The sequence below is a fragment of the Plecotus auritus genome (genome assembly GCF_963455305.1).
Source record: "Plecotus auritus genome assembly, chromosome: 2".
In the NCBI taxonomy this organism is placed as follows: Eukaryota; Metazoa; Chordata; class Mammalia; order Chiroptera; family Vespertilionidae; genus Plecotus; species Plecotus auritus.
In genome coordinates, this window is record NC_137771.1 from 106,709,613 (window position 1) to 106,733,941 (window position 24,329).

Here is a 24,329-nt window from a genome sequence, read left to right on the forward strand (position 1 = left end):
GACCCTGCAGCCGCCCGCCCGGCCCCTCCTTCCCTCTTTTCTCACTCCCACCCCGCCTGCCCCCGGAGCGCCCGCCCCACGCCCCGGACCCAGCCGCCTGCTCCCGGGGCGCGCTCGCGAGGCGCCCTCTCTCGGCTCTGAGACGCGGAGCCGGGTGTGGAGAGGTGGGAGTCTGCTCGATCCCCAGAGGTCGCTAACTCGCAAGTTGCGGGGCGAGTGGGCGCTCAGGGACTGCACTCGGGGCGGAGGAGGGAATCAGTGCTTGGCTGGGCTCTGACCTGTCTCCCCGTCCTCTTCGCCGGGCCGAGAGCTTAGAGCTGGCTGTGGGGTGTTAGGTCGCACCCGGGTTCCGCCTTCACCGGGGCTTCGGAGACCCTCTTGGGGGAGGACACCCCTTCCTTAGGGCTAATGGCGGAGCGGGGATAACTGACTCAGCATATTCTTCCCCCACCCCTGTCTTTTCGATGGGGGATAGCAAACGGGTGCCCAGATCGGGCAGCCTCCTCTGGACCCCCGCTCCTAGTGGACAGAGTCAGGTTGAGGCCCGGATGCCCCGCACGGAATCGAGACGTCGGGCCGCGGAGCCACCCGAAGAGCGCAGGGCTCAGAGCGCACTGCGGGGCGACACCTGGCGAGCATAGCAGGTGTTACAGCTTGCCCTCACTGGGGGACTGTGTCCTGGCTGGCCAGAGGTGCTGAATCCTTCCTATGATATACTGTACACTCCCGTCCAGTGAGCTGTTCGACTCATTTCAGCTGAAGAAATTGAGGCTCAGGGACGCGAAGGTGTTTTCCCAAAGACCCCGGCTAGTGAGTGGCAGAACCCGATTAGAAACAAGGCTACCTCCACCACCACCGCCATCCCAGGCCATGCCTGCCTCTCCTCTATAATTGCTTTTTCAAACCACGTACGTGCTCCTTGAAAAACTACCATTCATGCATTCATTCACAACCCACAAATGCCTGTCCCCGTCATGGTGGGGAACCTAAGTTATGAGGAACAATAGAGACAAGGGTCTTTCTCTCTCTTGGAACTTGTGAAGGAGACAGACCAAAAGTAAACAAATGCATAATTTCAGACACCCCAGGGGCAAGTGGAGATAATAAAACAGAGTTATGGGAGAGACACACTGTGTGATGCAGGGTTTGTTTTAGATCCAACAAGGTGGCATTCCAGCTGAGATCTGAAGGACACAGGATTTAGGGGCCTGACATTTCGGGAAGGAAAGGTAACTGGAGCAACGGTCAAGAAAGAGAAAGAAAGCCACTGAGGTGGGAAGGAGGTTATGGGTCTGCAGATCCCATACAGCTGTGTGGCCATGTCAGGGAGCTTAGATTTCAGTGGGAAGTTCAGCAGGAAGACATTGGAGGGACAGGAAAAAGGGTGACTAGTGTGTTCAAAAGCTCGCCTGGGCTGCCGTGGTGAACCCACTGAGGAGATGGGAAGGGCTGGCCACAGTGGAGCCAGGCAGACCAGGGAGCAGGTCCAGGTCCAAGACATTAGTGTTGGGATTCAGGTGATGGTTTTGAAGCATGGCCACAAAATTATTTGACATGCCTCCCATTAAGAGGTGGGTTCTCTGTGCTCTTCCTGCTTGAATTTGGGCCAATTTCTGACCAACAAGGTGTGCCCAAAGTGATGCTGCAAGACTTGCAAGGCTATGTCATAAGAGGCAGTGAAGCCTCTGCCTCGGCTGGAATACCTGTTAGAGCCCCAACCCACCACGGAAGGTCTGAGGCGGCCACACTGTGAGAAGGCCCAGGCATATTTAGAAGTCACATGTAAGTGCTCCAGTCCACAGTCCCAGATGAGTTCAGCATTGGAGTCACCCAGCTGGGTGCCAGACAGTGGGTGAAGGAGCCTCCATTCAGTCACCCCTGCGTTTGAGTCTCCGCAGCTAAGGCTCTGTAGACTGGCTTCTGTGGTCATCCCTAGTGTGCCCTGTTTAAATTGCTGAACCCCATGATTTGTAAAGATAATGAAATGGTTGTTTGAGGCCACTGTGTTGCTGTTACTTGTGACACATCAATCCTAATTGGAACAACTAGGGTGGAAGTGGGGTGCAGAAAGGAGGGAAGACACTGGGCTTGGACTCAGTGGAGAAGAGTAGGGGTAGGGAGAGTGAAGAGAGAAATGTACAATGACTCTTATGCTAGCTGGAGTCCTTCATGGGATTGAGGTGCCAATGAGTGCTGGGGTGGGGGGTGTGAATTGAAACAGCCGAATATTTGAGAGGATACGTCACAGGTTTTTCTTGTCAGGTTTTTCCTCCTTCTATCTCACCCACAGATTCAGTCAGCTTGGAGCTCTCAGCAGTCTGCCTCCAAAGCATTTCTCAAATGTTACTTTCTTATCTATATGCATCACCATTCTCTGAGACCAAAGATGCATTTGTGTCGCACTCATAACCATGATGTTGGGGCAGGAGCTGGGGACATAGTGGTGGATCCAATAAATCCAGGGTCTGCTCTCCTGGAGTAACTAGTCTGAATGCTGACTTAAATCACCAAACACACAGCACTTTCTATGTGCCAGGCACTCATTTAACCCTCTACAGCTGTTCTTCTTGTTAATATTGTTATTATCATCATCGTTACCATCATTTTATTTTATTTTATTTATTTTATTTTTTTTATAAATCTTTATTCAGATTATTACAATTATTTCTCCTTTTCCCCCCCATAGCTCCCCTCCACCCAGTTCCCACCCCACCTTCTGCCCTTACCTCCCCCACACTGTCCTCATCCATAGGTGTATGATTTTTGTCCAGTCACTTCATGAACCCCCCCCATACCCCTTTCCCCCTGAGAATTATCAGTCCACTCCCTTTCTATGCCCCTGATTCTATTATATTCACCAGATTATTCTGTTCCTCAGGTTTTTAATTCACTTGATTTTTAGGTTCACTTGTTGATAGATATGTATTTGTTGTTCATAATTTTTCTCTTTACTTTTTTCTTCTTCCTCTTCTTTAAGAATACCTTTCAGCATTTCATATAATACTGGTTTGGTGGTGATGAACTCCTTTAGCTTTTTCTTATCTGTGAAGCTCTTTATCTTCCCTTCAATTCTGAATGATAGCTTTGCTGGGTAGAGTAATCTTGGTTGTAGGTTCTTGCTATTCATCACATTGAAAATTTCTTGCCACTCCCGTCTGGCCTGCATAGTTTCTGTTGAGAAGTCAGCTGACAGTCGTATGGGTGCTCCCTTGTAGGTAAGTAACTGTTTTTCTCTTGCTGCTTTTAATATTCTCTCTTTGTCTTTTGCTCTTGGCATTTTAATTATAATGTGTCTTGGTGTGGTCCTCTTTGGATTCCTTTTGTTTGGGGTTCTGTGGGCTTCCTGGACTTGTAAGTCTATTTCTTTCACCAGGTGGGGGAAGTTTTCGGTCATTATTTCTTCAAATAGGTTTTCAGTATCTTGCTCTCTCTCTTCTTCTGGCACCCCCATAATTCTGATGTTGGTACGCTTGAAGTTGTCCCAGAGTCTTCTTACACTATCTTCAACTTTTTGGATTTTTTTTTTTTGCTTTTTGCTTTTTCGGTTGAGTGTTTTTTGCTTCTTTGTGTTTCAATTCTTTGACTTGATTTTTGTGTTCCTTTTGTCTGTTTTTGGGTCTCTGTATAATATTTTTTATTTCAGTCAGTGTATGTTTAATTTCTAGTTGGTCCTTTTTCATATCTTCGAGGGTCTTGTTATATTTATCGGCCTTTTCTAGGATATTCTTGAAAAGCCTTATAACCGTGGTTTTGAATTCTATATCCAGTCGTTTGTTTTCCTCCATTTCTTTCGTTTGTGATCTGATTCTTTGACGCCGCATTTTCACTGCTTCCCTGAGTTGGTAAGGTAGATTTGTGTGCTAGGTTTCCAATATGGCCCAGTGGGTCTGCCTCCCCAGTTAACCTGAGGTGGACACTCTTGGTGCACCCCTTTGTGGACTGTGTGTACAGCCTTGTTGTAATTAAGTCTTGATTGTTGTTGGTATCACTGGGAAGAATTGACCTCCAGGCCAGTTGGCTGTAAGGATCAGCTGTGTCTATGCTGGGAGAAGTTCGGTGCTGGAGACAGCCTTATAGGATTAGACTTGCCAAATTGCAATAGCTTCTGTGCTCAGCTTGGATGGGGTGGAGTCTCAGTCTTGGCTTCCTGTCAGCCTTACCCTTGTGCGCACGTGCACGCCTTCAGATCTCCACCTTCCCTGGCTCCTGAGTCTCTGCCCGAGAGTCCAGACTCCCCCCACAAGAGCGTGGGTCCCCAGGGGCTCGCCTGGAACTGGGGTTCAGTGCAGTCAGGAACCTCCGACTCCCTTCCACTAGGGAAAGCCTGTGGCAACCTCCGCAGCCTTTGTGCGCACTGGCATGCGCGCGCGCGCTTTCAGTCCTCCGCCTTCCCCGGCTCCGGAGTCTCCGCCCGAGAGTCCAGACTCCCCCCACAAGAGCGTGGGTCCCCAGGGGCTCGCCTGGAACTGGGGTTCAGTGCAGTCAGAACTGGGGTTCAGTGCAGTCGGGGGCTTCCTTCCCCCTTCCGCCAGAGAAAGTCAGCCAGGCTCTCAGCCGCCCTTCCTCTCTGCGCGCACAAAGACCCTTTGCCGTACCTCCAATTCTCTGTGAGCTTTTCTCTTTCCTTCTAGTTGTAGAATTTTCACTCAGCCAGCTTTCCTGTGGTTCTGGATGGTGTCCGTTCTGTCTTTTAGTTGTAGTTTTGAAATTGTTGTGCGAGGCAGCAGTTTAGGTGCTTACCTATGCCGCCATCTTGGTTTCTCCGTTACCATCATTTTACAGTAGGGGGGAAGCAAATCACGGAAGGATTAAATAAAGTTCCAAACTCCCACTGCCTATACATGGTGGGGCTGGGATTTTAACCTAGAGGGTTTGGCTTTGACATCTGCCCTTAACCCCTCAATTCTGCTGCCCATCTAATGGAAAAGACAGACTTGGGCCACTGCAATAAAAAAGAAGGTGTTAGGCATGAAGCTGGGGGATGCACAGTGGATTGTGGAAACACAGAGACAGGGTCACCAAATCCAGCCTGAGTGAATCAGGGAAGGCTTCCTGGAGATGTTCCTACACTGGGATCCAGAAGGAATGAGTTGGTGTTAATTAGGTAGTGGTTGTGAAGCCAGAGGAAGCAGGGCCCATGGGGGTCTGATAGGTATAGAGAACAGAGCGTTAGAGACAGTGGGAGTGGGGGAAGGTTTCAGAGAAGGGGCCTAGCAGGGGACTGGGAATACATTTAGGAAATATTAATAAGTTTGAAGCAGGAGTATCACATGATCCGATTTCTTTTTCAGAGGCTCGTGGCAGCTCTTATGGGGCATCAATAGAAAGGGGCAAAAGACAAGGGCAGGTGGTAAAACAGTTATCTGGAGAGAAAAGGCCCAGCCTGGACAAGGGTAGTGGCAGATGGCATGGAGAGAAGCAGATGGAGTTGAGAGCAGAATGGACAGGATGAGGAGACTCCAAGGACAAGATCCTATTCTGTGAGAGAGTGTGTTGGACTGGTGAGGGCAACATGGAGCTGGGATGGGAGAGGAGCCAGTCAGAGGGTGATGAACTGGGTTGGGAGTTTGAGGTATCTGTAGGTTACTGGGAGGGCAGCTGATTGTGTGTGCCTGGCACTCAAAAGGGAGGGCCTTCAAAGGTGGCAGACCTCCACAGTGAGAAGCAGCCATCCTTCAAACCAAGACGAGGATGGGTGCTGTGGGAGGCCAAGGAGGCCCAGTGCGGAGAGCCCAGCGCAGAGCTCCAGGAACTCAGCATGAGTTAAAGAACCAGCTGGGGAAGAGGAGAAGCTAGAGCCAACTGAAGAAGATTAGCCAGGGATGAAGGCAGTTACTCAAATTGCTAGAGAAGGAGCAAGGAGTTTTCAGGGTCCAACCTTGCAGGGGCAAGGACTAAAAAGGGTCCAGATCATCATGCTGATTTCCAAAGGTCTTCACAGTCTGGCTCCAAACTCCCTTCCAATCTCCAGTTTTCCCAACGCCCCCACCCCCATGCCCACATCACAGCAGATCAATGGGTTGCCACTAACATTTACAAAATGGAAATGGACCAGAAAGCAAGAGGACATTGTATATAATAAAGTTTTAATTGTGTGTGTGTGCATTATGTATGTGTGTGTGTTGTGGGTTCTGATATTTTTAAAACAAGTTGAGAGACTTTTTATTCCACCCAGTTATTCCTTTGCATATGCCTGGAATGCCTTTCCCCTCCTTTCCACTTGGCAAACTCCTAATTCATCCTTCAAGGTCACCCAATAGGAACTCATCTGAAAAGTCTTCCTTGACTAACCTCCCTTCTGTCCTAGGCACTCTGGTCTCTTCCTCATTCACACATTCATCAAACCCACACTGAAGAGGAAGATGTGTGGGGCCCTGTGCTGGGTACAGACACAGCAGGAAACATTTGAATACGTGTCTCCCTTTATGCTCCAGGGCATAGACTTTGGTGTCTGAGTCCCGGATCTGCCACTTAATAGCTGCATGATCCAGGACAGTTGGTTTTTTCCTTTTGGGGCTTCCTCTGGGGTAAATAATTTTCAGGTGATTTATCTTTCACTAAGTGGGGTCCCCACGCATGGCGCAACTCTATCTGACTCGTTCAAATACCCCAAACCAGGTGTGAATACTGGGCATGTCTCTTTAGCAAGGGCAGTTCCACTTTCAGTCACAGGGGCCTGGACTTGGGCACAGGCACCGTGGACCAGGCGCTCTGGCTCCCCCTGCTGACTACAGAGGAGAAGTGGTGTGAGTCCCAAGGACTGCAATTAATAACTATTTACCACATGCATTGAGTTCTGCTCATTCCTTACCACACTGCTGTAAACAAGGGCTCTAAAGGGGTTCAAATTCTGGCTCCACCATTTGTTATTTCTGTGACCTTGGGAAACTTACTTAAATCTCTCCTTGCTTCAGTTTCCTCATGTGTGAACCGGGGATGATAACAGTGGTTTGAGATGCTACATGTAAAGGGCTTAGAAAGCTGCCTGGAAATGGTGAGTGGTGTGTACATGTTTGTAACAAATTAATGGAGACACCACAGCCACCACTTGTTGTCACCACCCATCAGGAATGGATGTCCCTATTGAAGACAGTTTCCACTGATGCATTCTGGGTCTGGGCTGTAGAGAATTTGTAATTGCTTCTTTAGTTTTCTTCGTTTGTGCTTATAAGAAAGCTTCAGCAATACAAACCAGACAAAAAGTTTTTATTACTAATGCATTTGGAGCAGCTGGGAGGAGTGGAGGTTCCCAGGCCCCAGGCCCCAGTGATGTGCATCTGGGGACGGCTGCTGAAAAAGAACACTGTGACATAGAACATGGAGGCATGAGTGTGGGGCAGAAGCTCTTCTGTGGGAGTCAAGAGAATGAGATTCTCCTCCCAGCTTTGTCACTATTGTGTGGCTTTGAGAAAGTCCCTGAAACAGAACTTCTCAGATACATCTTCCCAGGCCACTCAATGTAAAGTAGCCTCATCTCCAGCTACCTTTCCTCCTGTCGGCCACTCTCCTCCTTTCAGCACTGGCCACCACAGAGAACCCTGCCTTTATTTCCATGCCCACTATTTCTTTCTTGCCTCTCCCCCAGCACTGGGAGAGACTCTGAGATCAGGGCTAGCACCGATCCTGTTCGCCATCACTGTTCAGCTTGCATAAGGAGTTGTGAAAGAAAGGAGCTTTGTGGGAAATCTCAGCTAATGTGGCCGAGATCTCTCTAATGGGGAGACGTGTTGAGAACTGAATAACAAAAATACTGTTTACAATTCAGTTCTTCCCTTAAAGCCATTCTCACCCAAGGCTATTTACCTCCACAGCCCCAGCAGTCCCTTGTCATAGCGGCCGTACCACTGTGTGCTGGTCACCTCTCACCTGAATGAGCACCTCCAGAGGAGGCCCTGACCGACCGAGACACAACCAGCCCATGGAGAGCAAAGAGTTAGGAAGAGGAGGACTTGGGAAGAAGTATGCAGACGCTGTTCAGGAGTTGATAGCAAAACCTGTAGACTTCGTTCCACAGGTGTGGAAGCTGCTCACGTCACCTGTGTCTGAGAAGGGCAGTGACGCAGTCCATGTGGGTTTTCACAAGGATAGTTTTAAAATGATGAGTGGTCCTTTACTTTATTCAAATAGTCCCTGGGTATCTGCCCTGCCCTGGCACAGCACTCTCTAACTAACTCTTACCCTGGCTTGTGTTAACTTCCTAGAGTTTACTGCCACCCCCTCGAACTTGACAAATACATTCATTTGTTGACTTATGTTACCTGTTTCCCTGCTGAACTAGTCCAATGAAGAAGATATTTGTCATTTAGTGCTGTATTTCCTAGCATGATGGCTGGCACACAGTCAGCCCACAATAGTTGGAAAAATGGATAAGTGAATGATCTCATGTACTCCTCACAACAGCCTCATTTTCCATAAGAGAAAAGTGAGATGTTGAGAGGTTAAACTGCTTTCTTAGCATCTAGTGTCTGGCACACAGTGCTTAATAAAGAGCTAACTATCTGAGAAGGGCAGTGACACTGTGGCATGTGGTTTTTACAAGGAAGGTGAGCCTCCATTATTTTGTGGCTGACAAGCATTCAACCTGTTTGTCTCTCTTCACATCTCCCCAGCCCAGCCCTGCCAAGAATGAGGCCTCTACTCTGATTTCATTTCCATGGCTTTCATCTACATCTCAATCCTCCCACTGCTATGCACAAGGTCTGCTCACTGCACTGTGATTCAGTGCTTAGCCCAGAAGGGCCAGGGCAGGGAGGGCCCCAGCATCCTGACTTGGAGCAGCTGGAACATGGACTTCCTTCTGCCACCAACGTCCTGTTGACTGCCCAGCTGAGCAGCACACAAAAGGCAAATTTAGAGAGAGATAGTGGAGTATGAAGGGTGCAAAGAGACTCCCCATTCCATAGGTGGGGAGACTGAACCCCAAAGCAAAAACAAGAGGCTCCTGATACACAGCCAGCTAGGAGCAGAGTTAGCTATGAAATGTTGCTGAGGGCATTAGTACAGCACACCCAGCCTTGAGTCCTGGCTCAATCACTTGCTGTGTGACCTTAGGAAAATGATTAACCTCCCTCAGCCTCAGTTTTCTCATCAATAAAATGGGAATGATAACAATAATGCTACACTTGGGTTATATGCAATCATATATGTAAAGCATTTAGCAAAATGTCTGGGATTATATCACACCCTCAATATATGATAAATATTTGGTGACTAGAGGCCCAGTGCACGAAATTCGTGCTCGGGGGGTTGGGGGGGTGGTCCCTCAACCCAGCCTGCACCCTCTCCAATCTGGTCTCCAATCTGGGACCCCACGAGGGATATCCGACTGCCCATTAAATGGGCAGTCAGACATCCCTCTCACAATCCAGGACTGCTGGCTCCCAACTGCTTGCCTGCTTGCCTTCCTGATTGCCCCTAACCGCTTCTGCCTGCCAGCCTGATCACCCCCTGACCACTCCCCTGCCAGCCTGGTTGATGCCTAACTGCTCCCCTGCCAGCCTGTTTGCCCCTAACTGCCTTCCCCTGTAGGCCTGGTCACCCCTAACTGTCCTCCCCTGTAGGCCTGGTCCCCCCCCCCAACTGCTCTCCCCTGCAGGCCTGGGTCCCCCTCAACTGCCCTTCCCTGCAGACCCAGTTACCCCCAACTTCCCTCCTCTGCCAGCCGGGTCACCCCTAACTGCCCTCCCCAGCAGGCTTGATCACCCTCAACTGCCCTCTCTTGCAGGCCTTGTCCCTCCCAACTTCCCTCCCCTGCTGGCCTGATTGCCCACAACTGCCCTCCCTTGCAGGCCTGGCTCCTCCCAACTGCCGTCTCCTGCTGGCCATCTTGTGGTGGCCATCTTGTGTCCACATAGGGGCAGGATCTTTGACCACATAGGGGCAGCCATCTTGTGTGTTGGAGTGATGGTCAATCTGCATATTACTCTTTTATTAGATAGGATAGAGGCCTGGTGCATGGGTGGGGGCCAGATGGTTTGCCCTGAAGGTTGTCCCGGATCAGGGTGGGGGTTCCCTTGGGGCATGGGGCATCCTGGGAGAGGGGTCTGTGGTGGTTTGCAGGCTGGCCATGCCCCCCAGCGACCCAAGCAGAGGCCCTGGGATCTGGGATTTATTTATCTTCTACAATTGAAACTTTGTAGCCTGGAGTGGAGCCAAGCCTTCTGCTTGCTCCGTGGTGGCAGCCATTTCTGTTGGGATTTATGTATCTTCTATAATTGAAACTTTATAGCCTTAAGCAGAGGCCAAAGCAAGCCAGTGCTGCAGAAGCTTGGCTTCCTCCATCGCTGCGGGCAATCCTAGCCTCCTGCTCTCTCCAGCTCCATGGCTGCCGCCATTTCTGTTGGCCTTTATTTATCTTCTATCATTGAAACTTGTAGTATTGAGTGGAGGCCTGGGCCGGCAAGGGCAGGTGGAAAGCTTGGCTTCCTCCATTGCCAGGGAAACCCAAGCCTCCCTCCTGCTCTCTGTGGCTGCAGCCATCTTGGTTGGGTTTATTTGCATATTCCCTCCTGATTGGCTGGTGGGCGTGGCTGGTGGGTGTAGCAGAGGTACGGTCAATTTGCATATTACTCTTTTATTAGATAGGATAATGAAGATGAGGATGATGAAAGAGATGAAGAAGAAGAACAACAACAACAAGAACAAGAAGAAGATGACAAAAATGATGTATATTGGAACCAGAAGGAATCTGAAGACTTCCTGGCAGAGGTGGGCATAGCTTCTCTACTTATAAGCAGTGTCCCAGGTGCCAAGTGTGGCTTCTCTGGGACAGAGGCCTTTGGGGATCCCTCCTGTGGCTCAATACTCACCCAGTCAGTGTTCATATCGCTCTGCACTGTCCCCACTGGGTGGTGGCCAACCATGCACAAACCGCTCTCAGGAAGGGCAGCTCACTTCATTTTAGGGGAACCCCTTGCATTTGGAGACAAACCAATGTGAAACACAGCTTATGGACATTAGAGGGATCAGAGAAGGGAAGAGTGGGTTCCCACTGTTTTCTGGGCCTCAATTTCTCCAGCTCAGAAATGGGCCTAGGCATGGCAACTCTAAGTCAGCATCTCTCCAAAAGGGACTGTTTCAGACCTTTAATTTTCCAGGCTCCAAACGTGAAAATTGAAAAATTATCTTCTTTCATTTCAACATGAATCTAATATCCACAAGTGTTGGACTATGGATATGACAACTGTCTCACTGACAGCCACCCTCTAGGTGAGGTCCTGCCTGAGTTTGCTTCTGTGTGCACAGTCAAGAGGGTGTCAGCTGAAGTCACTGTCATGGCTGAGTACTGAGGAGAATAAAGCAGAGTTACTAACATGGGAAAAAGTACTGGAGCTCTGCGCTGAGAAAGGAAGGGTTAGAGGAGTCAGATTAGAGGGAAGGAAGGGGAGAGCTGATTCATTTCTTGCCACAGGTAACGCATGGGGTGGAACTGAAAGGTTGTCGAGTAGTAGTGGGCAGTGTCCCAGTCAGGTTGCAAGTTGCCATTTAGCCTCAGCAAATCAGCTTTCTCTGTCATACTGTTAATGTCATTAATTTAAAAGTTAGGCTTCATAATGTTGATTGTAGTTGTCCATATTAATCTGGAACTTGCTGATTTTAGAATTGCTGAACGCCTAACAAGAACAGGCATATAGATCAATGAAACAGAACAGAGACCCCAGAAATCGATCCAAACCATTACACTCAATTAATATTTGACAAAGGAGGCAAGGGCATACAATGGAGTCAAGACAGTCTCTTCAATAAATGGTGTTGGGATAATTGGACAGATACATGCAAAAAAATGAAACTAGATCCCAACTTACACCATACACAAGAATAAACTCAAAATGGATAAAAGACTTAAATGTAAGTCATGAAACCATAAAAATCCTAGAAGAAACCATAGGCAGCAAAATCTCAGATATCTCTCATAGCAATATGTTTACAGATACATCTCCTAGGGCAGTGGTCGGCAAACTCATTAGTCAACAGAGCCAAATATCAACAGTACAACGATTGAAATTTCTTTTGAGAGCCAAATTTTTTAAACTTAAACTATATAGGTAAGTTATTAACTTAATTAGGGTACTCCTAAGCTGGCCTTTGCTAAAAACTCAATGGGCCAAAGAGCCACATGTGGCTCGCGAGCCCCAGTTTGCCAACCGCTGTCCCAGGGCAAAGGAAACTAAGGAGAAAATAAACAAATGGGACTACATCAATATAAAAAGCTTCTGCAGAGCAAAAGAAACCATCAACAAAACAACAAGAGAGCCCATGGTATGGAAGAATGTATTTGGCAATGATACACCTGATAAAGGGTTTAATCTCCAAAATGTATAAGGAACTCATACAACTTAACAGAAGGAAGGCAACAATTCAATTTAAAAATGGGAAAAGAACCTAAATAGACACTTCTCCAAAGTGGACATACAAATGGCCAAGAGACATATAAAAAATGCTCAAAGCCACTGATCATCAGAGAGATGCAAATTAAAATGACAATGAGGTATCACCTCACACCTGTCAGAATGGCTACCATAAACAAATGCCAAGTGTTGGCGAAGATGTGGAGAAAAAGGAACCCTAATACAACACTGCTGGTGGGAATGCAGACTGGTGCAGCCACTGTGGAAAACAGTATGGAGTTTCCTCAAAAAAATTAAATATGGAACTGCCTTTTTGACCCAGTGATCCCACTTCTAGGACTATATCCTAAGAATCCCAAAACACAAGAATGTACTAGTATGCACCCCTATGTTCATAGCAGCACAATTTACAATAGCTAAGATCTGGAAACAGCTCAAATGCCCCCTCAGTAGAGGAGTGGTACGTTTATACCATAAAATATTATGCAGTAGTAAAAAAGAAGAATCTCTTACTCTTTGAGACAGCATGGAGGGACCTGGAGAGTATCATGCTAAGTGAAATAAGTCAGTCAGAGAAAGACAACTATTACATGATCTCACTCATATGTGGAATCTAAATAACAAAATAAACTGATGAATGAAGTGGATCCAGAGACATGGAAGCATGGAACAGAGTGCAAAATCTCAGAGGGAAGTTGGGGGAGGGTGGGTGGGTGGGAAGTGATCAACCAAAGACCTTGTATGCATATATAAATAATCCATGGACACTGACAATAGGATGGTGAAGGCCTGGGGTGGGGGATGGGGGCTGGCTGGAGGCGGTCAATGCGGGGGAAAGGAGGACATATGTAATGCTTTCAACAATAAAGATTTTAAAATAAACAAACAAAGAAACAAAAGAATTGCATAAGGGCCTAAACTTAGTTTTATGATAGTACATATTTAAGCAATAGCATAATAAAAAATAGACCACCCTTTAATGCACAGGAAACAGCTTTCCCTTTTAAAGGGGCCTGCATGTTTCTCAAGTTTGAGAATTGCATTCCCAAGGACCCATGACTTTCAGGGTTTGTGAGTCAATGGATGGGCCATTGGATGAATGGGATTTTTTACTGAACTTGGGGTTAAGATCATTATAAGGCCACTACACATTAAATAACTATAGTGGTGTGTGTGTGTGTGTGTGTGTGTGTGTGTGTGTGTGTGTGTGTGTGTACGTACTTGTGTTTTGGTGGCAGAAGAATCCCCTGGAGGGCTTGTTAACATACCTCCACATTCTGATACAATCCATCTGGGATGGGGCCCAAGAATGTGCATTTCAAACAAACTCCCAGACCATGCTGATGGTCCAGGACCACACTCAGAGACTGAGGAAATGTTTCACAGTAACACTTTTGACCCCAAATAACAGTGCAGACCCATGAGATGGAAGCAGGAGTCAGATTAAGCCAGCCTCTGCCAGTCTTACTATGGGATCCCGAGTAAGCCCTTGGCCCCCTTTGGCCTCCATTCTTTGTTGAGTGAGGAGTTTGGACAAGTCTAGTGACTCAAATCCAGAAGCAAGCCTAAGACTGAAGCCTGATTTGCATGAGGAGTTTAGAGTCTGGTGTTTTATTTGTGAGACTCCATGTCCGTGCAGGGAGCATATGGCAGGGAGGGCAGTAGCCATCTTAGCTCCCTACTTTGGGGAGGCAAGCTGGCAGTAACAGAAAGGCAAACTCCCTTTTTAAATCCCATCTCTGGCCCTATGACTGAAGAAGTGATTTATCTGCAAGGCTCCATTTTCTCAGCTTCAAGTGGAGGTACTCATCATCAGGTTAGGTGACTGGGAAGTCACTTCTAGAAAGCATGGGCCCTAGTGGGTGTTCTTAATAGATCTGAATTCTCCAGCCACACTTGGCCTGGCCAATCACTGGCCAGCTGAATGTGGCTCCTGGTCACCTTGGGAAGAGGGTGCTTATCACAATTTCACCCCCAAGGTCTTCCTCAGGATAATCTGTCCCGGGTAATTCATCTCATGCGCTGGGTCCTTTCTCTCAGGACTGAAATATCTCCCTCCCTTCACCATTCTTGGGTCAGGCCTATGACCCCACCGTGTGATTTCCTTCAGGACTGGCCCTGGAGCCCTGTCTGCCCTCCAGTCCCTGGCTAGTGACCCATTCTGAACCTGACATATCAGGCAGGGCTTGGCTAGGAAGGAGGAAGCCACTGCTTGTTGTGCTGGGAAAAAGCATGTCCCCACGCCTAGCCCCCACCTTGGCCCAGCCACACTGGCATTCAGCTGGCTGGCTTCCACTGCAGCCCTGGTGAGACCAGGCCTGTGTATCACAGGCACACACCTACACAAGGAGGCTTCTAGGCTAGAGGCTGGGCAGAAGGGTTGGCCAGCATATTCCCAAAATTTATAGAAGCCACCTTTTTCTGGAGCCAAGGACAGCTCTTTGGATAAAGCAGAGATGTGGATACACATTCCAGTTCCATTGTGGACTTGCTCTGTGATTATGGGCAAGGGAGGCTACCTCTCTGGGTCTTCGTTTTACTGGTTTTAAATAGAAAAATACCCCCATTTCCAGTTGTTGTGAGGATTAAATAAGGTAATACAAGTAAACTGATGCATTAGCTCTACCTCCAACCAACTAAACCAGAATCTCTGAGGAATAGGTCCCAGGCTTTGGGTAGAGCCGGGATAGAAACCACAGCTGAGGAAACATTATTACCAGCTGAAGCTTTGAAGTGGACCAACATGTGTTTGAAAGCTGGCTCTGTTGTATCATTACCTCTCAGAGCCTTCATTTACTTGTCCACAAGATGGGGTGCTCATACTTACCTCTCAGTGCTGCTGAGAGAATTAACGGAGTAATGGGTGTTAGGTGCTTTGCACATAGTGACCCCTGTGAGGACAGATCCTTGTCTGTTCACTTCACTACTGTACACATAATAGCCAGCTCTGTGCCTGAACCATACATAATTGGCACTTTGAACAAATATCTGTAAATGAACAGTGAAGCCATTATCATTATTGTAGATTAAAAAGCGACGAAAGATATCCCTTGTCTTGGGGATAGAGCCTCTGTCTTTTGACAGACTTTAAAAGCTACATTTCCGCCACACCCTCTGGAGCCGAAGCTTCCCCAGACATCAGTGTGAATGCTCTCCAGCCCCAGGGGGCTCTAGGATAAGAGATTAAAGAGATGACATAGTGGAAGGACACCTGGATTTGGATAGAGGCATCTTTGTCACATGTGTGGCTCAGGACAGTAGAAGATAGAGGGAAAGACAGAGAGAGTTGGGGCCTGGCCTGGGGAGGAGCCTACAAACAAGTGCAACCACAGCAGTAAGAATTTATCTATGGACCAGCTCAGACGTGGAGACCGCGCCATCTTGAAGGGGAAAGTGGATGTTATTGGAAACCTGAAAATCTACAACTGAGGCACCCACGGAACAACTGTGAACCCCAGAGCACCAGTCCCCAATTGGCGCAAACACGCAGATTCAGAGGAGCTCTACACTCCACCACAGAAAGTCAGATTTCGCCTGGGATAAGGTGAGGTTTCTGGTCCTGGCAGGACAGAGAAACATGCGCACTGCTGGAGCTGGAGGACCGGGGGAAGTCTGAGCCTAGAAAAATCCATGGCTGTTGGAGCTGGCGTGATCCGTGAATATGGAAGGGGGTCCTCAGAGCTGCTAACAGAGGGGATCTCTAAAAAGCAACCTATTTTGATCTGACGCAGAAGGACAGCCTAAAAACTCTGGGAGTGTGTCAGCTGTTTGGACACAAGGGGGAAAGGGGGATTGTAGAGGCTTATGAGCAAACCTGGAGTTCACACACTCGCGCTTTCTCCTCTTTGAATCCTTGTTCCTGATTACTGAGCCCAATACATAGGATCACCCAGTTGGGAACACCCTAGGAGACTGCAGGGGAAAGTTGTGTTTCTGGAACCTGGGGATCAGAGTGGGGAGTGACCGTCAGAGAACCAGCTCTGGGGCAGCCCACTCCCACAAACCAGTATTGAGTGCCATAGGGAAAGCAGGATCTAAAGCAGAGGCAAGAAAGGACCCATAGACCTGGAAGTCAACCCAGAAACACTGCCACCCAGGGGCTGAATCACAAATTGACTCTTGTGTAATCACAAATTAAGGAATACAAGAAAGTAAGACACACTGCCTGCTTAAAAATCAAGACTGGCTTACAACATCAAGGAGCAGTGGAACGCAGGGAACTGCAATACTGTCCTGACTGGGAAACAGGTGTGCCAAACAGAACAATAGAGGAAGTGAATGACCTTCACTACTGCACATTTTATTTTTATTTATATATTTATTTATTTTCTTTTTCATCTTTTACTTAAGAAACTAATTTTTTCTTTTTTCCTCACTTGATTTTACCTTTTTAATTATTACATTTTTATTTTCAATCAGTATTATTACTACTACTATTTTACCTTTTTTTAAAAAAGTGTCATTTTATTTTCTCTTTATTTGGCTTTGAGATTAGTGTTCTACATTCTATTTTCATCTTTCCTTTAGCATCATTCTACTCTATCTCAACTCTATCTTTATGCCATCACTCTCTTCCTAACTTTTGCCCTTTTGTTGTCCTGTTTCTCTTACCCTTTTCCTGCCTTAGATTTTCCCTATTCTTTCTTTTTACCCCCTGTTAAAATTTCACCCACTTATATATCTAATTTCCAATCCCCTGCTCCGAGTTCATACACACCTCTCTCTTCTCTGTCTTCACTATCCAAAAATTGTTTTTCTCTCTGTCCTTTTGTTGTTGTTTGTTTGAATGTTGATTATATTTTTTTATGCTTGTTTGTGAGATTCTTTTGCTTATTCTTTTTTGTTTTGTTTGCTTTGTTTTTGTTTGTGTTTTGCATCTGTTTTTCCTCGCCTCGCTTGATATTAATTGTTGTTTGTAGTTTGTATTCATCTCCAGGTACTTGTTGCTGGCATTTGCTGGGATTAGTGGCTTTTCTATTGGAGTTTTCCCCCCATATATACAGTTTGTTCCCGTTTTCTTCTTATTCTCTTTCTTTTCTCTCTTACTTTTTTTTTTTCCTTTTCCCAATTTCATTTTGGCACTCCTTTCTTTTTTTTTTTTTTCTTCTCTTCTTCTTTCGCTCCTATCCCCTAATTTGCCTTTCTCTGGTGGTCACCTTTATTTGGGGTTAGTAATATTGTAAATACATTTCTGTTCAGTGCCTTGTGTGTGGTACTTGGTTGTGTTGTATTCTGTGCCTTTAAATCAACACAGAAGAGAGAGAACTACATAACCAGACACCCAGAGAAGCAGAGACCAAGGGGAGACAAAGAAACAGCCCGCTCTGTGCCTGAACCATACATAAATGAAAGAAAAGCAGGCATCACCAGAAAAGTAAGTAAATGAAATGGAGCCAAGCAACCTGCCAGAGAAAAAATTCAGAGAAATGGTCATAAGGTGGCTGAAAAAAATGAAAGACAAATTTGACAATATGAGTAAGAACCAAGAGGAAATGAAGAAGAACCAAGAAGAAATGAAAAATGACATCGCTGCTGTAAAGAACTCAATAGAAAGCATCAAGAGTAGACTAGAAGAAGCAGAGAACCGCATCAGTGAACTAGAGGCAAGGTAGGAAAAAATACCCAAGTAGAGCAGCTTCTAGAAAAAAAAAAATTAAAAAGCAGGAGGAGAGCCTAAGGGAACTTTGGGACAACATGAAACAAAAAAACATCCGCATAATAGGGGTTCCAGAAGGAGAGGAAACAGAGCAAGGAATAGAAAACTTATTTGAAGAAATAATGACAGAAAACGTCCCTGATATAGGGAAGAAAAAAGCCACACAAATCCAAGAAGCTCACAAGTCCCAAGCAAAATGAACCCCAAAAGACCAATGCCAAGGCACATTATAATTAAATTGGCAAACACCAACGACAAAGTAAGAATCTTAAAAGCGGCCAGAGAGAGACAGAAAGTTACCTACAAAGGAACCCCCATCAGACTAGCAACTGATTTCTCAACAGAAACTCATCAGGCCAGAAGGGAATGGAATGAAATATACAAAGTCATGTAAAGGAAGGGTCTGAATTCAAGAATACTGTACCCAGCAAGGCTATCAATCAAAACCGAAGGTGAAATCAGGAGCTTCACAGACAAAAAAGGACTAAGGGAATTTATTACCACCAAACCAGCAATGCAAGAAATGCTGAAGGGTCTGCTGTAAAAAAAAAAGAAATAGGAAGTGAAGAAGGAACACAGGGGTAAAGAATAAAAATGGCGACAAGTAAGTACCTATCAATAATAACTTTAAATGTAAATAGATTAAATGCCCCAATCAAAAGACATAGGGTAACGAGCTGGATTAGAAAGCACGACCCATATATCTGCTGTCTACAAGAAACCCACATCAGAAAAAAAGACCCACACAGACTGAGGGTGAAGGGATGGAAAAAGATTTTTCAGGCAAATGGAACTGAAAAAAAAGCTGGGGTAGCAATACTTATATCTGACAAATTAGATCTCAAACTGAAGGACATAACAAGAGATAAGGAAGGCCACTTCATAATACTAAAGGGAGCAATCCAACAAGAAGAAATAACTCTGGTAAACATATATGCACCCAATACAGGAGCACCCAAATACATTAAAAAAACTGCTGGAGGATATCAAAGGAGAAATTGACAGCAATACAATCATAGTAGGAGACTTTAATACCCCACTATCACCATTGGACAAATCCTCTAAACAAAACATCAGCAAAGAAACATCAATCCTAAATGACTCACTAGACCAGATGGAATTAATTGACATCTTCAGAACATTTCACCCCAAAGCCACAGAAAATACATTCTTCTCAAGTGCACTGGATCATTTTCAAGGATAGACCATATGTTGGGCCATAAGCAAATTCTCTTCAAATTCAAGAATATAGAAATCATATCAAGCATCTTCTCAGATCACAGTGGCATAACTGGAAATCAACTACAATATAAACAATCAAAAAAATCAAACACATGGAGACTAAACAGCATGCTATTAAATAATGACTGGGTTACCAGAGAGATCAAGGAAGAAATAAAAAACATCATGGCTACAAATGACAATGAAAACACAACAATCCAAAATCTATGGGACACTGTGAAAGCAGTCTTGAGAGGGAAGTTCATAGCTATACACACCTACTGCAAAAAAACAAGAAACAATGGAAATAAATTACCTAACCCTACAACTCAAAGAGTTAGAAAGAGAGCAACAAGAAAAGCCCAGTGTAAGCAGAAGGAAGGAAATAATAAAGATCAGAGTGGAGATAAACGACATTGAAACAAACAACAACAAAAAAAAACAATACAAAAGATCAACAAAACCAAGAGCTGGTCCTTTGAAAGGATAAACAAGGTTGATGAACCTCTAGCCAGGCTCACCAAGAAGCAAAGAGAGGACCCAAATAAACAAAATCAGAAATGAAAGAGGTAAAATAACAACAGATCCCGCCGAAATACAAAGGATTGTTAAAAAAGACTATTAACAACTCTACTCCAACAAACTGGACAACCTGGAAGAAATTGACATATTCCTAGAAAAATATAACCTTCCAAAACTCAATCAGGAAGAATCTAAACATCTCAATAGGCCAATAACTATGGAAGAAATTGAAGCAGTCATCAAAAAGCTTCCAGCAAACAAAAGCCCAGGGCCAGATGGCTTCACAGGGGAGTTTTACCTAACATTCAAGGAAGAACTAAAACCTATCCTCCTCAGACTATTCCAAAAAATTCAAGAGGAAGGAACACTTCCAAGCTCCTTCTATGAAGCCAGCATCACCCTAATACCAAAACCAGATAAAGACAACATAATGAAAGAGAATTACAGGCCAATATCCCTCATGAACGTAGATGCCAAAATCCTCAACAAAATTCTAGCAAATCAGATCCAGCACTACATCAGAAAGATCATACACCATGACCAAGTAGGATTTATCCCAGGAATGCAAGGATGGCACAATATCCGCAAATCAATTAACGTGATACATCACATAAACAAATTAAGAGATAAAAATCACATAGTCATATCAATTGATGCGGAAAAAGCATTTGACAAAATCCAACACCCTTTCTTGATAAAAACTCTCAACAAGGTGGGAATAGAAGGATCATACCTCAACATAAGAAAAGCTATATATGATAAACCCACAGTTAACATCATACTCAATGGGCAAAAACTAAAACCATATCCCCTAAGAACAGGAACAAGACAGGGATGCCCACTCTCACCACTCCTGTTTGACATAGTACTGGAAGTATTAGCCATTGCAATTAGACAAGAAGAAGAAATAAAATGCATTCAAATTGGAAAATAAGAAATAAAGCTGTCCTTATTAGCAGATGACATGATATTGTACATAAAAAACCTGAAAGATTCCATCAAAAAACTAATAGACTTAATAAATAAATTTGACAATGTAGCAGGATACAAAATTAACGCCAAGAAATCTATGGCATTTCTATACACCAATAGTGAACATACAGAAAGGGAGACTAAAAAAGCAATCCCATTTACCATTGCACCAAAAAAATTAAGATACCTAGAAATAAACTTAACTAAGGAGGTAAAAGACCTATATGTGGAAAACTACATGACACTGAAAAAAGAGATAGAGGAAGACATAAACAGATGGAAGAACATACCATGTTCGTGGATTGGTAGAATCAACATCATCAAAATGTCCATACTACCCAAAGCAATCTATAAGTTCAATGCACTTCCCATTAAAATACCAATGGCATATTTCACAGACCTAGAATGAACCTTCAAAAAATTCATCTGGAATAAAAAGAAACCCCGAATAGCTGCAGCAATCCTGAGAAAGAAGAACAAAGTAGTGGGGATCTCAATACCAGATATCAAGCTGTATTACAAAGCCACAGTTCTTAAAACAGCCTGGTACTGGCACAAGAACAGACATATAGATCAATGGAATAGAATAGAGAACCCAGAAATCTACCCAAACCACTATGCCCAATTAATATTTGACAAAGGAGGCATGAACATACAATGGAGCCAAGACAGTCTATTCAACAAATGGTGCTGGGAAAATTGGACAGATACATGCAAAAAAATGAAACTAGACCACCAACTTTCACCATACACAAAAATAAACTCAAAATGGATAAAGGACTGAAACATAAGACGGGAAACCATAAAATTACTAGAGGAATCCACAGGCAGAAAAGTCTCAGACATATGCCAAAGGAACTTCTTCACTGATACTGCCCCTAGGGCAATGGAAATTAAAGAGAAAATAAACAAATGGGACAACATCAAAATAAAAAGCTTTTGCATAGAAAAGGAAACCATCAATAAAACAAAAAGAAAGCCCACTGCATGGGAGAACATATTTGCCAATGATATCAACGATAAGGGTTTAATCTCCAACATTTACAGAGAACTCATACAACTTAACAAAATAAAGATAAACATCCCAATCAAAAAATGGGCAACTGATCTAAATAGACACTTTTCGAAAGAAGACAGAAGGAAGGCCAAGAGACACATGAAAACCTGCTCAAAGTCACTAATCATCAGAGAGATGCAAATCAAAACAACAATTAGGTACCATCTTAACCTTTTAGAATAGCTATCATCAACAAATCAACAAATGACAAGTATTGGTGAGGATGCGGAGAAAAAGGAACTTTTTTGCACTGCTGGTGGGGATGCAGACTGGTGCAGCCACTGTGGAGAACAGTATGGAGTTTCCTCAAAAAACTAAAAATGGAACTCCCATTTGACCCAGTGATCCCACTTCTAGGAATATATCCCAAGAAACTAGAAACACGAATCAGAAAGGATATATGTACCCCTATGTTCATAGCAGCACAATTCACCATAGCTAAGATTTGGAAACAGCCTAAATGCCCATCAGCAGATGAGTGGATTAAAAAACTGTGGTACATCTACACAATGGAATACTACACTGCGGTAAAAAAGAAGGAGTTCCTACCATTTGCAACAACATGGATGGAGATGGAGAGTATTATGTTAAGTGAAATAAGCCAGGAAGAGAAAGATAAATATCACATGATCTCACTCATTTGTGGAATATAATGAACGGCATAGACTGATGAACAAGAGCAGAACCAGAGTCTGAGAAACGACGATCAGAACCTCAAACCTCAGGGAAGGAGGGGGTCGGTGGGAGTAAGGGGGAGAGATCAACCAAGGGACTTGTGTGCATGCATATGAGCCTAATCAATAGACACAGACAACAGGTGGGTGTGGCATGAGTGGTGGCTGGGGGGTAATGGGGGAATAAGGACACATGTGTATAAAAATAATAAAATAAAAAAATAATTAAAAAATTAGAAAAGAAATTGTGAGGTAACCAGAACCCCAAGAACGCCAGAGAACGTCTTTCTTGCCATGCTAGCAGTCATCAGCTGTATGGTAATATTACCTGGGGCAAATGGGGAAGTATTTTGGATTTATGTTCATGACCCTTCATGGGTAAGAGCACTTATGTGGGCTGATCCCCAACCTAATGTAGTCACCAATAATGCCAAACACCTTGGTCATCCAGGAGGACCACGGGTGGGGCTAGGAAGTATAATTACACAGGGGTCACCACCCAGCTTCCCTTTTGTATGACACAAAATCAAACCACTGCTCCTTTGTGTGTAAAATTAAAGAGAGGTTTCTGGCTTGCATGGACACCAAAGGAAGGGGCTATCACTACTTGCTCCTGGGAGAGGTGCAGAAAATGTAACTAAGACCTTATCTATACAAAAAGAAATTGACAGCCAGTTTGAAATGGAATTGCCATGGCCTAGAGCAAAGAATATCCTTACATGATATTATTCTACAATCTCATTATAATTTTTTCCAGATTTGTATTACCCCTATTACCTATAATAGTACCTCGCACCCTTGGGAATCAATAAAAAATCATCTTTTTGGTCCTTGGAGACAAAGGTAACACATCTCTTGATATTTTAGAATTACAACAGCATAATGTACAATTATCCCAAACAAACTTACAAACTAATTCTTTGAATGTCTGGCAGCAATTTAAAAAGGACATGAAGGGATTTAATCCCTTCCACTGTATAGAGGGCCCCCTGGGAAGGCACCAGAGCATTCTATATTGGCCCCTCTTGCCCCTTTGGCCAAGAGGGACCCTCTTTTCACAATCCAATTGCCCACAGCTGTTGCCTGAGCTTTCTGTTCATGCTGAGCTTGAGGCCTCGTGGTGGCTGGTACCATGGATCTATCTCTTGCCCAATGGGGTGAGCGGGGCCCTCCCCGGAGAAGAAACCTGGGCTCCCCAAGATATGTGATCAGTGCCGGGGGCCCCGTCAGCAGGAGAGGGGATCCCAAGGCAGGTGCTGGGCATGGAGGCCACGGGGGCATAGGCCACCAAGGAGACAGAACTGAACCTCACATTACCCTGCTTGGCCCCGGAGGATGGCTGGTTAGCCAGAGACAGGTAAGATTCCTCAGGGAAGGAACAACCTAAGACAGGCACAGTTGCAGAGGGGCCATTAGGAGAGAACTTGGGAATCAACAGAGGTTGGGCACAGACCCTCACCCCCCCAACTTTTCAGGGGCCTGAACCCTCACCCCTTCAGAGGGAGGTCTCCTGCCCCCATGGCTGCTTCACTTCCCATGCCCAGCTCAAATCAGGACCCAGGTGACAGACAGAGACTTGGCCGACAGCAGCTGCCCTCTCACTGCAATAAGACTTGTTTGAGTTGTCTTGTACCCAAGGTGTGGGGAAGTGGATTTTGGATATCTAAATCCAGCCTAGCACCAGGAATGCTCAGGGCCTACTCAGGAAGGCAAATAATCCTTTCCACTAATAGTTACAGGGTAAAATAAGATTGTTGATAGAGTATTAAATTTGACAGTAAAATTGTAGTCAAGTTCTCAGACTAATTTAAATTGGCTAAGTGAAATAAGCGAATATTCTAGAAAAATTAATGGTACTGGACAAAAAGCTGTTCCTAAAG

The 24,329-nt window shown here is 45.2% G+C and overlaps 1 protein-coding gene across 1 annotated transcript in view; it reads right to left on the minus strand.

Annotated features, from left to right (window-relative positions):
* WNT7A (Wnt family member 7A) overlaps positions 1-373 on the minus strand; it is a 129,982-nt gene extending 129,609 nt beyond the window's left edge. The window contains exon 1 of the mRNA XM_080657498.1: positions 279-373. The gene's annotated coding sequence lies outside the window, so the exon portion shown is untranslated. The remainder of the gene's footprint in view (positions 1-278) is intronic.
* Positions 374-24,329: the final 23,956 nt, after the last annotated feature.